Source organism: Cavia porcellus, unplaced genomic scaffold (genome assembly GCF_034190915.1).
Source record: "Cavia porcellus strain 051 isolate PalLab524CR breed Dunkin Hartley unplaced genomic scaffold, mCavPor4.1 scaffold_30, whole genome shotgun sequence".
NCBI classification, from domain to species: Eukaryota; Metazoa; Chordata; class Mammalia; order Rodentia; family Caviidae; genus Cavia; species Cavia porcellus.
The window spans coordinates 43,583,832-43,602,057 of NW_026947513.1; the positions used below are offsets into that span (position 1 = coordinate 43,583,832).

The 18,226-nt window shown below is 35.1% G+C and overlaps 1 pseudogene; it reads right to left on the minus strand.

Moving 5' to 3' along the window:
* Window positions 1-540: 540 nt before the first annotated feature.
* On the minus strand, window positions 541-12,954 carry LOC106026213 (UDP-glucuronosyltransferase 2B31-like; annotated as a pseudogene).
* Window positions 12,955-18,226: the final 5,272 nt, after the last annotated feature.

The window sequence follows — 18,226 nt, forward strand, 5'->3', positions numbered from 1 at the left end:
CTTTTAATCATTTTAGGCCTGAAGTTCACATTGCAAATAGAATAGGTACTCCTTTTTTTCTGGCTTCCTGTTGCATAGAATACTGTTTTCCATCCTTTGACTTTTAATCTATGAGTTTCCTTTGGAGTCAGATGTGTTTCTTGTATACCATATTGTGGGTCCTAGACCTTCTTTAAACAGAACTAAGAATATTATCATTCTAGTGTAGTCAGCACACCTGTGCAGCCTGTAATACTTTAAATAACTAGATTATGGTGAGTGTTGATGGCCATGCTATAGATCAAAGGTATCAGTAGGTTACCTTCTTCAGAATTGTCTTCTGTCAATTTCACACTTCAAGCATGGCTTCCCTCAACAGATCACAGCTCTGTGAAATTCCTGGTCTGATGTGTGTCTCTCAGTTAATTCCAGGAGATCTCTACTTAGCTCTTCCCATCTCTAAGTCTGTGACACAGGAATCATTTCATCTGGTATCTGTGATAGAATCACACTTTATTCCTAAAGTGAAACTCTTTTACTGGGTGTAGGTTTTGTCTTCAGTCATGTGGGTGAATTGGCAATCTCATGTCCCCCTGTATAAGGAGAACCCAGCAGCAGACCCTTGTATGTAGTCAGTTCTGGAATGGACAGGAAATGCATTGGTGACATCCTGAGTTTTGGGCTTTTCCCCCAGGCCAGTTATATGTTTGTGATGCAGGCCTGTGGCCTTTGGTCTGGATGGTTGCACAATATTTATGAGCTTCTTCATTGAGTCGCATGCAGGGAATGGGCTCTTGTTAGAAGATGGCAGGTGTGTTTTCAAGATTTAAGGGACACCTTCTGCTATACTCATGTATCATTTTAATATATTTCAAATTAGCAATTTAACTATATAAAATAGAAAAAAGTATTATTTTTTTCCCACTATTTGATCTCTGCAGAATTTGAAAACACTTATAAAGTGTTCTTATTTTATGACAATATAGTGATTTTTGTGAATTGATAAGAAACATTATTCCTTGAGTACAAGAAACTACAAGCATTGCTTGTGTTATCATAGTTTTGATTGGTTTGTGACACTTAGGGATGATATATATGAAACCTGAATTATGGAAATAAAGTTGATCTTATGAAATCAGCACTGTGAACCCTTTTGAAAAATTTGCCTTGTGCCTGCCTAATAATGTCCAATAACTTATAGAAGTTACCTTACATAAATAACAGATTCTCTTTTTGCCACATCAAGGAAATTTGTTTTATTGGAGACCTCAAGAAGAGATGAGTTTTCCCACATCCAGTAATGCTGCAGGTGAAACCTTGCTACTTGCTTGCCTTTCAAGCCTGACAGGAGGTTTTAAACATCTACTCTGAGATTCCTAGTGAAAAGATGGCACAAGGCAAAGTGCAAGAACATTATGTGAGCTCTTCATTCTTGTTTTAAGCAGATCAGTACAGTGAAATCAGACTCATCATTAGATACATAATAATGGTAGTTATTATTTATCAAAGATGGAGTTGCTTGTAGGTGTACTTTATGTTAGAATGGGTGCCATGGCATAAGCTCTTTATGTAATATTTCCAAATTGGACTGGGTTGAATTATGCCAATTGTCACTAGCTTTATTTTTCTCCCATACGCAGCTTTAAGGCACCAAACTGAAATTTCTACAGTACACGATATTCTCGTAACTAGGTCTATGGAATATAATTCCTGACGTTTCTAATATTTACTATGAATCTCTAAGAAGCTATTCCATCCAAAGATGAATGGATTTTTCCATGCTATGCTCTGAGATATAACTGTGACTGTCTATGCCACCCCCAAAGACACTCGAAATTTCAAGTATGCCGGTATTGAATGTAGAAACCTCAATTGGCCATTCTCTCAACATATCTAGTGGGCTTCCATGATTTTTCTTTGATTTTGCTTTTATGGAAATTTTCCTTATTTAATAACTGGATGCCAACATCTTGGATCAGGTGTTCTCCATTCTTACATCTCAAGAAAAAACAGAACTAGCCTTGAAGAAACAAAGTGATTAAGTGATCTGATAGCATTATATTGTTCAGAGGAAGGAAGAAGAGCTCTGCTTTCACTGATTAAAAGGGAGGAGTGATGGAGATTTGCCCCTTGATCAAATGTTTATTGGCATCTGCTCGTCTGTCTTCTCTCCTAGATCTTCACTGTGGATGATTTGACCCCACCCTGTCCATTTTTAGCTGGGTTCCTGCCATGTTGGGCCAAATCACAAGCTGTGACTTCCACATCTGGCCAACCTGCGCATGGTGTCACTTTCTTCACTTTCTAACACCTCTTTATATGTCTGTTAATACCTCATTGTGCCTTCAGTAATAACCTTGTTACACTGCTTTTAGCCAGATGCTTATCTGATGTAAAATGTTTTCTCTTACTAGCACTGATTTCAGCGCTGAAAAAGTTGGCTATCAATCCCTTCTTTCCTTGCATACAATCATGAGTCCCATGTCTCTGTCCTGATGCAAAACCTCATGATACTGGCCTGTACAATGTTGGAAATAGTCCTTAATCAAGTCTGCATTATTGACTTTAAACTCATTGGCCAGTGTCATGAAATTTTAGAAATTTAACTGTATTGAGGTAGGCAGTCTTAAAACTTGTACCTAGAATAAATATTTTGACATGTTATTCAAAACATATTAATGGAAGGAGGATGCTGTGATGTCTTATTTCACTTTTAATTATTAATTTTTATAATTCTGCCAAATCATTTGTGTGTATTCCAGGCAGGTGGTTTGGAAGTTTTTGATACTTTGTCATTAGCCACTCACACTTACTTACACTGTAAGTAAGAAGTAAGTATAAAGAAAAATGAATATAGATTAATATTGTTTTCATCATTTCAATTTTTCTCCTTGAAATCATGTTTTAATTTTGGGAGCTTAAGAATCACTGAAATTCAGAAGTCTCACATTGAGGTTTAAAATTTCAGTGAAACAATTTTTCAAATCCTATTATTTCTGCAGGAGAACACATGCATAGATACATACTGTGAAAATGCTTTTGCACTTGTTTTTTTTTTTTTTTGTTTGTGTGTGTGCCTTACAATCATACTGTTAAGTTCATGCCCCAGTAGAATGTGCTGCGCATAACTGGCTATGAGAGAGGTTTATAATCAGCTCTCTATCTGTCATGAAAATCTTATATCACAGTCAGAAAGGTCCACCATGTCTTAGACCATGGATTTTTACTTCTTAGAAACATGTTTGCTTGGAACTCTTGGGAAATTAATCTATTGATGCATATAGAATTTAATCAAGGGCTTTCATACTGAGTTACATCCTCAGCTCTTTTATTTGATTAATTTTTGAGTTTTGAGACAGGTTTGAATTATGTTAGTAAATTTTCTAGGCAAGACTTGAACTGGTGATCCACCTGCCTCAGGCTTCCAGAATGCTTGGAATATAGGCATGTACCAGGTGCCTGATGTATTCTTTGCAAGACTTATTCTGAACTATTGTTGGCAAACTGTTCCATCAAAATGAAAGAGAGATATGAAATTTTAGAACCATATTCTCATTACCCTTGTTCTTTATGTTTCTGGTTATTGTTTTTCTATTAAATAATCACCAAGTTTTTAAGGGTGTGGTGTTTTACACATAAGACATTAGCATTCTAGAGGCTGACACAGGATGGCTAGACATTTTGAGCACAGCTGGGCATATATAATGTGTTCAAGACCAGCTTGAAATACAGAGTCCAAATCACAGACAATAAACAAATGAACATTTCCAGACTCTATCAAACTAAATGTGTGTTTGCCCTCCTAATCATTTCAGGTTCCTGTTATTGACTCATAGTGTTCATAGCAATCTGGAATTTTGAGTGGTGGCATGAGATTGATTCACAATACTGTCTGCCTATGCCCCACATCATGGTCTAGTGTTTCAGTGTGAATCTCTTCACTTGCAGCACTATTTACACACTAGTGAAAAACACTGTTTCTTTTAGTGTTTTTATTTCACTAGTACTCTGACCAAATGCTTTTTTTATCTGTGCTTTGGAAAATGGTTCTCCGTACTACTAATTGGTAAACCTCTTTTGTAAGGATCCATCACTGACATGAACTCATCACTGTCTTTCTGAAAATATTCTTATGAACCACATTACATGAACCTCATTACAAAACATGGCAAAATATGTAGTGTGAAAGAATAAATGAGGTAATCCATATGAAAAGAAATCTAAAACTTGAAGCCATATTTTGCTAGAGTTGGCATTGTAATTCAGTGGTAGAATACATGTTTAGCAAGCACAAAGCTCTGGGTTCAATTTCTGGCAAACACTTCTGCAAAAGTCTATGTCTTCATTCTTTTTATACATTCTACTTATAAAACTTGATGCATATATCTGGGTTGAGATTTTAACTCTTGACAAAAATAGGTGAAACTCTGGGATTAATCCCCAGCACAAATACATATATAAGCATATAGGTGACATATATTTAGAAATTGTCATTCTATTAAAACATTTTCATTTGCAATTCTATTATATTTTCATTATCCATCAAAATGTTAATCCTATATTATTCATTTACCTCTCAATTTTCAAGTATATATATTATATATATATATCACTAACAGTCTAATTTTATATTCCTTGGTTAAATGATTATAGAAGTTTGCTTTAAAATCATACCTATATTATATATCTAAATTGTATCCAATGTTTCCTTTGTGAATAAGTGCTGTAAGTATTGATTATTCACAATTTGTTGTTTTTCTATACACAATTTCACTAGAATGTGTCATGAATAAAATAGAAATATATGAAAATTTGCTTTCCTCTACATTTAAAAAATTAATGTGCTCATTACACTTGTATTCATAACTCATAAGAATGTATTCATAATACTTGTAGTATACATTTATGAAATATTGTGTGACATATTCATACATGTGTTCCAAGATCCTCTTCTATTTATTTTTTGTCTTTCTTTTTATCTTCTATCTTGCCTCTTCCATTGATGCTGCCATTTTCTTTTCACATGAATAAAGAAATCTTTTCAAAATAGGGTTGGAATCAGGTACCTTTTATGAATCTTAACTTTTCTTTTGGAATTGTCAGTTAGCACATATAGCCACAAAAATGTAGCTTAGGTACAGGTATAACCTTTTAAACTTTGAATAGGATCTTATCTCATATTGATGCCAATAAGACTTTAGGCAAAAGGTTCTTAAATTCATTAACTGTCATTTATTAGTTCAGTAACATTTTTTGGCTTTTTTGGATAAAATATACTTGACAAGTGTTTCTTCATAAGGAACATTATTCCATGTGCATAAAAAATTGTTCCTAAATTGTGAGCTAAGGGGGCAGATTTCAAATTCCAGTGGTAGGAATTAATAGGCACTCTTTAATATACAACATCTATCCCCAGTGTTCTGCATTATTCATGAATGAGGTTCTAAATTACTCTGTACAAGTGATGGTCAGACCTTTCTTATGAAAATGATAATGCTGGATGGGCCAGAATATGTTGAATTTGATAGACTATCTTATATCTCTATTTCTTTTTTTAGCAGTAAATTATGCAAGATGAATTTCTCTATTGTTATACTCTTTCAAAAATACCACCAAATGTAGAGAAATGTTAGGCATTCAAAATAATGAAAAGAACACTTACCTAATACTTCACCATACAATTTATTTCATTTCTTCTCATTCAATGTTTGAAACCAAAAGTCAAAATAAAGCACATATATCATATTTTTTACCCTCTCCAAGAATGTCATTTGATCATTTAACTCTGACAGATCAACAGGCACATATGAAGGGGGAACTGAGAGTCCTCCACCATACTTTTCATATGTGTAGCTAGGAAATAAGTGAGAGGTGTACACGAAGGGTAGATTCAGGAGTTCAGCAATCAGATCCCCACAAGGAATGAAGTCATCAGCCACGATCACATCAAACCTGGATTCTTGTAGTTTTGACATGAGTTTTTTGTTTTGAACTACATCTTCACAGAGTGCTTTCAGGTAATCAGTCTCTTCCCACATAATGTCTTTCAATGTTGAATAATATGTCCATATGATTTTTTTGGTATTCCATAAATCACTTTCCTGAGTCTTTCCGTAAAATTATACTCTCAATTGCTTGCAGATAGTGATGCAGGATAATCCTCAAATTTAATAGTAGATTCCTTTCTACATGATAAGAAATGAAAGTGGAACATCTCAAAACTGTCACCTCATGACCCTTTTGGACAAGTGCATCCAATATTGTCTTTAAATTGATCCAATGGCTGAATTCCATGGGCCACACCAGCACCTTTCCACAGCTCCCAGAATCAAAGTAACTATTCAGCTGAAGCAGCAACTGAAAGGCAGTCAGTTTCTAGACATCTTGGTGAAAATAGCCTTTCTTTTCAAACTGTGCTGTCACTGCTCTTGCTGTTGCTCAGGTAGAGACCATCATGCAGGTAAAGTACAACTTGTGCTTCTGAAATAAATATTTAAAAAAGCAGCCAGTATTTGTATGTCAATGCAAAGAGCAAAACTGGGAGAACCCTATGTCAATGTGAAGATATGTATAGAGTCTTTTGTGATTGTAAGTGCCTTTCTAAGTTAGAGTTTGATGCTGTTACATCTAAAGTGCACTTTTGCTATGGCAGATTTTGTAGTTTCTAGAACACTGGTAAGTTAAAAAGAAAGAAAAAAAAACAGAAGCAAGGGACATGTGACTTTTCTAGATATCTATTTCAGAATGAGAAATATACTGCTAAGGTAGATGAGTCAACATTTCTTTGCAAAGAATTAGTCCTTGGGTATTTTGTAAAATATGGTTGATATATAAATAACATAGTATACATTTTATCAATCTTAAGGACATATTCCAGCAATCCATAAACTGCTAAATTTTAAACTCTTCAGTGTAATCAAACTTAGAGCAAGTAAAACTCTGAGAAATTAACTTTATACCTTTTACCACTCCACGTGTCTCAGACCTATGCAACCACTAAATTGCCTTCTTTCTCTAGAAGTTTATTTATTTTGAGTATTTCATATAAATGGTATCGTACAACACTTGGTTTTATGTGATCAGCCTCCATACTTATGTAACGTTTAAGTTCTCATCCATGTAACAGCATGGATTACTGCTGTATTTGTTGTTATTGCCAAATCTTATTTTATCATGTGCATATGGTATACTTGTTGATTTATTATTAAGTGGATTGATTTTTCCCCTATATTTTGGGTGTTACAAGGGATGTTAATTATGAATATTCATTAACTTCATGGACAATTTTTATTTCCTTTTGTTTACTACTAAACATGGATTAGAGTCTGATGATAATTGCATCACTAACTTTAGAGGAAGTGGTAGACTCGTTTCTAAAGTGGGTGGGATTTTTCCGCTTATACTGCACCATATGCCTTTTCATTTTGCCATGTTAGTTTGTGTAGATAGATTTCTGTGTATATTGTATGCAGGTCGAGTTTCAGCTGCATCTTTTTTACATATGTATAATTTTGTGGCACGTCTTTTCAGTTTTATTCAATTTTCTTTTGTTATGCCAAAAATTTTAATTTGTATGGAGTTTATTTCACCAGTTTTAGTTTCATTGCTTGTGGTTTCTGGTACATAAGGAAGGAATGAATGACAAATTCAGTGTGACCCCACTGACCTATTACATTTTTACCTTTTTAATTTATTTTTTGAGATAGTGTCTCACACTGGTGTCCAGGCTTGCCTAGAAACCTTGGATTCAATTCTTGTGCCTCAGACTCAAACAGCTAGAGAGTACAGTTGTGAGCCACCAAACCTAATTTTAGTAGTTATCTTCAGATTTTTATCTAACCATAATTAATATTTTTATGTACCAGCATATAATGTTTCATTTTCTGAGCTTTGCATGTGATTATTCAATATTCCAAGTGGAACCTATTATAAGGCCACTGCTTTCAAATTGATGGTTTTGTAATCCTTAGGAAAAATCAGTTAACAAAATTATAATGGTATTTTTCAGTTTCTAAAATCTATTGCTCCGTATATCTTTGAACAGTCCTGCACAACAATAGTCTTGATTAGTGTACACATGTTGTTAGCTTTCAAATCAGAGGGTAAGCCTTCAATTTTGGCCTCCTTCACCAAGATTTATTGGAGAGATTACTCTGTCTTTAGTATAAAGTTTTGTTAAGTTTCTAAAAATTCAACTTGCTATGTATATATTAAGTTTCTGGATTTCCTATTTGTTTCCATTCAACTGCCAGTCAGATTTCATGACAGTAACCTGCCATTTAGGTTAGTATTGCATTGTAGCCTATAATGGACTCATATAGTGGCATCTCAGGCATCGTCTTTTCTCCAGAACTGCTGTGGGGGGTCTTTGTGGATCCTTGTGATATTTATTTCATTTTTATTTATCTGAAGAATATCATAAGTAGCTTAACAGATTCTACTAAACTGCAATTGCTTCCACCAGTAAGCATGTTTTTACTTGATATAACCTATAATCATTTGAGATATATGAAGATATGTTCTCAGTATATGAAAATCATAATAGTATATAATATGAAAATTGTTTGAAAGCAGCTGAAAACGTCTAAAACAGATATATAGCAACGTTTAAAAATGCAATTCATAAGTACAGAATTTAAAATTATCTTTTATTACAAAGAAGAGGATATTTATGCACTAAAAAATTATATACAGAAGCTACCAGGAAACTTTCAGTGAAAAACGAAAAGCAATTAACAAATACTTTTGGGGGGAACTATTTTATGTTTTATCTTTGCTTCCTAATTTTGTCAGTAAACTTTATTTTTTCCCACTGTTTTCATGATAGCTTTTATTATCTTTTTGCTTTCAGATGTTATATTCTCTGAAATTTATTTGATGACCAGTGTGCTGATAAGAATTCTGTTAGTATTGCTAATTTAGGAAAGATTATTTTTCTTTTTCAATTTTGAAGGATAGTTTGCAGAATTTGATTTTCTTGGTTTGAAGTTGTTATTGTTATTATTATTACTAATTTTTTGGTATCGGGCACTAAGCTCATGACCTCATGCTTGCAAGGAAGGCAGGCACTTATGCCACTTAGCTAAATCCCCAGGAAAGTTATTATTTTTTTAAACTAGGACATTGAAATCCATGTCATTTTTCCCCCCCAGGCTGTAAAGTTTCTGTTATGAAATAATCTAATAATCTAATGTAGAATCCCTTTTTATATTTTTGATGATTTATTTCTTGTTTTTAGAATTTTTGTCTTTGATTTTTGTTAACTTGTATATAATATGCTTGAGAGAATGTCATTTTTGCTTGGGTCTCTTTTGGCACTTGTGTGCTTTCTGAAAATGGATATCCATTTCTGTATTAGTCAGATTTTCATCAACATATTAGTTAAAATACACAAAAAAACTTATATTAGGAAAAGGTTGACTCTGTCTCATGGTCTTGGAGCTTCCCATCTGGAATTAGGTATTGTAAGACTGTAGGCTGTTAGCACAGGTCCATATCATACTGGGAGGCATGGAAGATGCAAACTTTGTTTGCTTTGCTGTGGGTCAGGAAGCATCAGAGGAAGAAGGAAAAACAGTACAGTATGTGTAACAAGAAGAATGACTTAGGACTGCTTGTCACACCCTTTCCTCTGAATATATACCGCATCTCCTCATAGCAGTGACTGGAGACTTGGCCTTTAGCATATGGGTCGACATAGTGTTGCTATCCAAACCACAAGATATCCTTTCCAAAACTTGGAAAACGTTTAGAAAAGTCATTAAATAGCTTTTAAATACATTTTACCCTGTTTTCTCCCTGGAATACCATTTTGTGAACCATTGTTTATTAGTGTCACATAAGTCTTGCTGCATTTTTTCATTCATTTTAGTATTTTCTTTATTTTATTTTTGTCAGGTTAAATTACTTGAAAAGGGCTATCTTTTATTTTACCTGTTTTAATCTTCTACTGAAGGTTTCAACATATTTGTTTAGTTAAAAATTTCAATTTGGTTTAAAAATACAAACACATATATTCATTGTTTGTTTGAGACAGGGTGTCATTGTATAGTTCAGGCTGACTATGAACTCACCATATAGTCCAGGATGGTCTCAAACTTGCAGAAGTCCTCCTGCCTCAGCATCTCAAGGGTTGGGATTACAGGCATGTGCTATCATGCTTGACCTAGAAATATGTACTATTTTAAAAATTTCATCATTTACCTCTTGCACACTTTTTGTCAACTTATTTGAATTTTAATTTTTGTTTTGCTTAAAACTTGCTGGTATTCTTGGATCATCATTGCAAGCTACTTATAAGGCATTTCGTATTTTTCTTTATGCTATAGTGTTTTTGAGAATCATTATATTACACTGACATGTCATGCTTCCTTGCTTCTTCTTGCTCCTTGCATCTCTCAATTTAAGTCTATATTTCTGATATAGTAGTCATGTCTTCCAATTTGTCTTTTTACTTTAGATGAGTCATAGTATTTTGGTAGGTTGTGTACGTTCTTCGATTTCTTTCTGAGTGATCACAGAAGTATAGATTGCACATAGTTTATTCTTCTATAATCAATATCTGTGTTGATTGCAAGTGTTTCAATATTTTTGACTGAAATTTTTTTGAAGTGCTGTGCTGTGCAGAGGATGCTGGACACCAAAGTAGGTGACCACACATCCTATTCAGGTGAGTGATGAATACATCTTCAGCAGGCATGTTGATAAGTTTGAAAGAAAACAGTGTACCATGCTTAAATCACACATAGTGTTGAGAACCAGTGGTTATATATCTTCTTGCATCAGGAGCTGGGATTTTGGGACCATGAGCTCTGTGGATGACCTCGTCTTTTTGAACTGCAGAAGTCAGTTCCAGCAATAGCCAGACCCTTCAGAAGAACTCACTGTGTTTGGAGTGAGTGCCAGTTGTAACACAGTCTCTGAAAGAGGTAGATATGATGCCACAGGAAAGCATCAGGTAATCAGGTCCTCAGACTTGGCAGGTGTGAGTACTGGGGGTGGTAAGCTTTCAAGTGGTAGCAAATATGGTGTGTAGTTTGCAAGCTGTGTTCTCTGTCATCAGCTAAATTTAATAGAGTGCTTGTGTTGCTTGGGTTTTGCTTCATGGAAGATATGAGGTCATGTTGGCTCAGTGGCTCATACATAGAAAGTACTAAAGTAATGACTTTGCTTTGAAGATGGAGGTATAAAACTTTAGCTGGACATGGGGATCATAAATTACAATGAAATATTCTTCTATGAAGCCAATCCTTGGCTTGGGACTCATGCCACTTTCCATTCTTGATGCAGACAGTGAAAATTTAAAAACTCTCCCCAGGTTAAGGAAGTTGGTCTATAACAGTGATCAATACCTCAGACCAATTCCTTCATACTGTTTTTGGAAAATATAGAGGTATCCTGACCAGGGAGATAGGGTTGCATTTATAGTGTAATATGTTCTGTCTCTTCTGACATCTCAAGTCTCCATACCCTTTAGGAACCTAGTTACTTCCTTTCTGAGTTCCTGTATTCTTTTTGAGGCACTCATCATGAAATGAATTCTCTCTCTTGTTGCCCTGAATCTTATCTTTGGAGGAAACAAATGCTCAAAAGCTGTAGTCTGACTTCTTGGATACAGACCTAATCTTATTTTGTTTTCCTAAATGCATTTGGATTTTTTCATTGTAACCATGTGAAAATATAACCAATTAAAAAATTGTTTCATGTTAAAACACCCATGGTTAATAAACAATAATAGCTTCATTTAATATTCTGTGTTAAACTTACTGCCTCTACTGCACTGTACTATTTTCAATCTTCTGAATGTTCAACAACTAAAATTAAGAGATAATTATAAATTCCTTTTGTTGGGATCCACTAGATCTTTTCCATAAAAAGGTCATATGACGCATATTGGGGTCATAATTAACTATACTCAACTGGTGTTAAATGACACCATAGCTGATCTCTCTCCTAAATAAAAAGGTAAAATTAATAAAACAGGCCTTCTCCCAAATGTCAAATGGCATTAGACATTTTAACAGCACAAGGGAGTTACTTATACAATTGGAAAACCTAAAAGTGTGTATGACCAATGAATGACATGTCAGTTTCTAAAATTCCCTGGACCTTATCCTTATCCTCCTTATGGCAAGCCATTACTAAAATTATATTCATAAACACCCTGTTAATTGTACTATTTGACTCCTGTATATTTAATTGACACTTTGCGTTTGTCTCTTTAGACTTAAAGCTGTACACCTACTCAAGATAAAAACCAGATGTCTTGTGACTATGCTGGAGACAGATACCTTCCACTGTGTGCCAGATCCCAAGACAAAAGGCTAAACTTAGCCCTCAAACCCCACAGGGACACATTCTTAATATGGCTTTTCATGTTTTCAACAGAGATATAAATTAAAACAGAAAAATAACAGTCTGATATTTTAGCAGAGATGCTAGAAGCTCTTAGACAGGTAAACCAAGACAAGGTGGAGCACCAGAGCTGCCTAGCCACCACAGAGTGTGTAAGCCATCCTCTAACTCCTTGCCCTTGTAGGACATCTCATCACCACTGGATTCATCGCTGACTAATCTACTTGAACTTGCTGCTGAAGATTGATGGGGCTCGGGGTCCACAGCCCTCCATTAACGTATCTTTCTCAGAGCCCCAAATCCCACTGGAGGTCTCCAGTAAGACATTCTCTGTACTTGTAGACACAGTGGCCATATATAATATTCTTCTTGAGTTTTCAGGTCATTATATTAAGTCTTTAGTCTGTATAGTGTTGATGGCCAAGTGTGACAACTTTTACAGACAGGGCCTACTCCATGCAGGTTCCAGACTCTCTTCATTATCCATAGCCTCTCGGTAATTACATGTCCCACACCCCTTTTAGGTAGAGAGCTTCTTCAAAAGCTTAACTTCTTCTTTACCTTCTCCCTCCTCACAGCGCTCTGTCCTCCGGCCACCCTTACAGTGTGCCACAAAGCCATTCTCTCCGCTCCTTTCTTCTCTGTTCAATCCCATAGTTTGAGATACCTCCAATCCCACCCATGCTACCCATGTCATACCTATTTTAATTCATCTTAAGGATCCTTCAATTTTTTCTTGCATTCCCCAATATCTCATAACTCCCAAACATTTACAAGGACTTATTCTATAATCAAGCATCTTTTAGACAATGGTTTTCTTAAACCTATGCATTCTCGCTGTAATACTCCTGTTCTCCCAGTATTCAAGCCTGATGGGTCTTATCATCTAGTGCAGGTCCTTGAGGTAATCAATAATGCCATTACCCCTATCCACTCAGTGGTGTCCAACCCTTATACCATACTCTCTCATATCCCTCTCTCCTTCCACCATTCACTTAAAAATAGCCTTTTAAAAATTCCATTGTGTTTATGGAGTCATAGTTCTTAAAAATGCCTTTTAAAATCCCATTGCATATATGCAGACTGATCAAGACACTCTGAGGTCTCAACAACTTATACCTGTTATTTCTACAGTAGAATCTCTCCTCAGGGAAACATAACACCACTTTCCTTTCCTAGTCATCAATTTCATGGACCCAACCCTGGTCAGGACAGGCAGGTAGATTTTACACACATGCCCTGCCCAAAACTATCAAATATCTTCTCACCTTTGTTTGTACTTTTTCACAATGGGCAAAAGCCTTTTCCACAACCAGGGAGACTGCTGATGTACTTACTAAAGTCCTGTTACAGGAAGTCAGCCCAACAACTACAACTACAATGGAGTGGCCCCTACCTGGTCTTCCTCAGAACTTCAAGTGTGGTCAAGTCTAACATGCAGGTATTCACAAAAGGTAAAATTGTCCTGGCTAAACATCTGGTACCATCTTCTACATGGGCATCAACCATCATCCCTTCAACCTTCCTGAACTTCAATACAGTGCCCTCTTTAAGTAGGAAGTAATAAGAGAGATATTTTTTCCTTTTCCTAACAATACAAATATAGGAATGAAAAGTTCTTGCCCTAGTATAAGTTTACTGTATGGTTATGGCAGTGGTCCAATGTGGCAGAAGGCCAAAGCAGGAATGCCTACCACTTTCTGCTTCTTCTTCAGCCTTAATTGCAACCACCCTTCAATTGTGCACGTGGAAAAAACACCAATCAACTCCTCACATGTCATCAATGCCCACTCTAAGCACCATCCCGGTCCCAGGTTATATGTATATCCCATACCTCATGATCCATTCAGAGGAAGCCAGGCTGTCCATGGTCATGGACTCCTCTCCATGTCCTTGGAATAATGGCTGTTTTTTACTTTAAAAAATGTTGTTTCTGTGCTCTGAAAACTTCCATTTAGTGAACTAATATTTTTATAGTAATTTAAAAAATGTTTTATTATTTTATTATTATCAAACTCAGGTTATTGTGCTTTATTATTTTATTATTATCAAACTCAGGTTATTGGCACAGAAAGGTGCTGTGCCACTGAGCTATATTCCCAGTACTAGAAGAATATTTTAGATATTCTCTATAGAAAATTGCATTATCTATCAGTAGGGTGTGTTAATCTCTTTCTTTAAGACAGCTTTCCATCTACCTCATCTTCTAATACAATATTGAATAAAAGTGGTAAAAGAGGAATTTTTCATATTGTTCCTTATTTTAGAAAAAAATGATTATACTCAAAAGCATGTTATAATCTGTGAGGCCTTTGTAATTTCTCTTTATCAGTTTAAGAAATGTCCTCTATTCTTAATATTTTTTTGTACCCAGAATCAAATTCACAACGTCTACTCACCAGGTAAGTGCTTCAACAGCTGAGCTAAATCCCCAGCCTCATTGCACAGGTTCTGGTTAGAAGTTCAAAACAGAGCTAGAGCCTTAGGACCATAGAGAATTTTATTTTTAATCATGAAATGTATTTGATTCCATCAGTTCATTTACATTTATAAAAATGGCAATATGGGTTTTTTCTTTAGTCTATTGAGACAATATGTTTTAAATTGACATCTCATATGATAAAGCACCTTCAAATTACCTGGGTAAATTTCATGACTTCTTTCTGTGTCATAACTTTTGATTGTCCCAAAATGTGATTTCTCATCCTTGAGAAATTTTTCTCATATTAATAAGTAATATTTATTTGAAGTTTTCATTTGTTCTGAGATAGTTGTTTTTCATGTCAAGACCTTATTGAATATATAAACAAGTGTGCTGTATTTTGGGCGGTTTTCTTGGAGATGTGGTGTTCTTCTTCAAATATATTTATGAAATGTTCTGGGCCTGGTATTCACAAAGAGAATATTTTTTATACTACCTTAGTCTTCTTTTCTTGTGGGTTTTTTTCCATTTTCTTCTTCTTCTTGTAAGTTCCTAACAAAGTATTTATTTTTATATTTGTTCATGTGTTCTAGTTTGTTAGTGTCCATTTTTTCCATAGTGTTTTCTTGTAATTCTTTTAACTTTTTTCAACTTCATAGTAAAGTCTCCAAAATTATATTTAATTTCATTAATTTTAATGAGTATTTTTCACTTATAAATGTAAATGAACTATATTTAGAAAGACTATTTTTCAGTGTTTCTAAAGATATGTAATTTCATTTATTCATAAAATATCAGTTTTCAGTTTTATCGGTTCTGTTTTTCCTCCTTTTTTATCTCAGCTATAATGATGATCATTTTCTGCCATTCATCAATTTTTAATTTTATGTAGACATATAAAGATAAGTTGTTTCTTTCAAAGTTTTTTCTATTGTATATATTAAAGTTTTAAATTATTTTCTAAATGCCAAGGAAAATTTATTGCACTCAGTTCCCACATCAGGAAAACAGAACCAATACAAATAAATAACCTGATGTTAAACCTCGGAAGACAGCTTTCATTGCATTCCACAGATTCCGGTAAGTTGTATGCGAATTTTCATTTGTGGTAGGTATTGTTTACCTTCTTTTTTAACTTCCCCTGTGACCCACTGATTACTCTAGAGTGTGTTATTCAGTTTCTATGTTTTTGTGGGATTTTTGCAGTATCTTTTATCATTAATTTCTAATTTCAAAGCCCTATGATCCGATAACTTGCAAGGGATAATTTAAACTCTTTTGTATTTATTTAAAAACGTTATGTGAGCTAATATATGGTCTATATCAGAGAATGACCCATGTACTGCTGAGAAGAATGTGTATTCTGATGTTGTTGGATGGAACACTCTGTGAATGTCTATCAAGTCCATTTGTTTACAGGTGTGATTCAGTTCTGTTATTTCTTTGCTGATTTTCTTTCTGGTTGATCTGTCCCTGGCTGTCTATGGTGTTTTATGGTCTCCTGTTATAATTTTGTTATTGATAATTTGGTTTTTCATTTCTGTGAATACTTCTTTTATATAACTGGTTGATCTGGAATTTGGTGCATATAAATTTAAGACAGTAATTTCTTCCTCTTCAAGTTTTCCCCTAACAAGTATGTAGTGACTTTCTTTATCTCTTGTGATCATTATTGTTTTAAGGTTCACATTGTCTGCAAACAGAATGGCTACTCCTGCTTTTTGGGGGGTTCCTGTTGCATGAAATATTGTTTTCTATCCTTTGACTTTCAGTCTGAGTAACCTTTTGGGATGGATGGGTTTCTTGTTGCCAGCGTATGGTTGGATTTTGTTTCTTAATCCATTCTGCCAGTCTGTTTCTTTTAATTGGTGCATTGAGACAGTTTATATTAATGTTTATAACTGTTACATGTTGGTTTATTGTAGACATGTTATGTTTCTGCTGTTGCATCTTTAACTTTCTGTTCTGTTTAATTGTCTGTTTTGCCTAGTGGCTTTTTTCCTGAGTATATCTAAACTGTCTTTCTATATTCTTTGCAGGGTTGGCTTGGTTATCATGAAGTTCTTCAGCTGTTTTTTGTCATGGAAGTATCTTATTTCTCCATGGATTTTCAAGGACAATTTTGCAGGTTACAACATTCTAGGTTGGAAATAATTTTCCTTTAGGATCTGTAATACTTCACTCCAGGCTCTTCTTGACTTTATTGTTTGTGCAGAGAAGTCTGCTGTGATTGTGATAGGTTTTCCTTTATAGGTGATCTGTATTTTCTCCCTGACAGCTTTTAATATTCTATTCTTATGTTGGATTTCTGAGGTGGTAATTTTTGTATGTCTGGGTGTAGTTTTATTTTGCTTATGACTGGAGTACTATATGCCTCACTGATCCTGATGTCAGTTTTTGATCTCATGTTTGGTAAATTTATGGCTAATGCTTCTCTAAATATCCTCTTGGCATCCTTTATGTTGTCCTCTTCTTTTTCATGAATCCCTATCAATCTTATGTTTTTTTTTCTGTGCATCATCTTACAGTTGTTGTATTGTTATTTCCTGATTCTTTTCAATTTTAAAAGATCTTTCCTTTCCTGTTCACTTAGCTACAATCTTTTCTTTGAGTTCTGAAATTCTGTCTTCACTTTCATTGAAGTTTCAGTTTTAACAGCTTTCAATGGAATTTTTGATTTTCTGTATATCTCCATGCATCTGCTTTATATATTCTGTTTGTTTCTTACATTGCTCATCCAGGGATTCTATCTTTTTGTTTAGTTCCTCCAATTTTTAAACTGTGTCTTCTTTAGATATATTCAGCATCTCCTTTATTTTTTTTATCATTTCTTCTTTTACCTGGGGATTATTTCTTGTTTAAATTCCTTTAAAGCTTACCAGAGTTGTTTATTTAATTCAGTTGCTATTATGTCTGTTATTTCAGGTGTATGGCATATATTTTCTTCTATATGCTTCGCTCTTAAGGTTTCTTTAGAGGGGCTGGAGGTTTGGGATTTTAATTTCGTCTTTTGTTTTGTCATTTTCCTATATTTCTGTGTTTCAAGTGTTATTCTAAGGCTTCCACAGGGTCTGTTGGAAATCCTCTTACATGTCCTGGGCTCGTGGGTCTCTGACATCCAGTTCTGTGGATTGATAGAGGGCCACTGTGGGTGGAGCAGGCTGGCTCAAGCCCCGCCTCTGGAACCCATGGCACCTACTTGCTTGCTTAGAACTCAAGAAATCGCCAAGCTCAGCAGGGGGCAGGGAGGCAGATGCAAGCACTCAGGACCCACTGAGCTGCTCCTGTGCACCTGGAAGCTGTGAATTTCCTTGGTTTGGGCTGAGCTAGGGCCCCCAACAAGCTGATCTCAGGGGAAAGTATGTGGGGCAGTTACACCAGGCCTCCCAACCTGTGGAACTGATCGCGCCCACCTGCTTGCTTATAACTCCAGAGTCCACCAAGCACAGCCAGGAGTGGGGAGGCAGATGC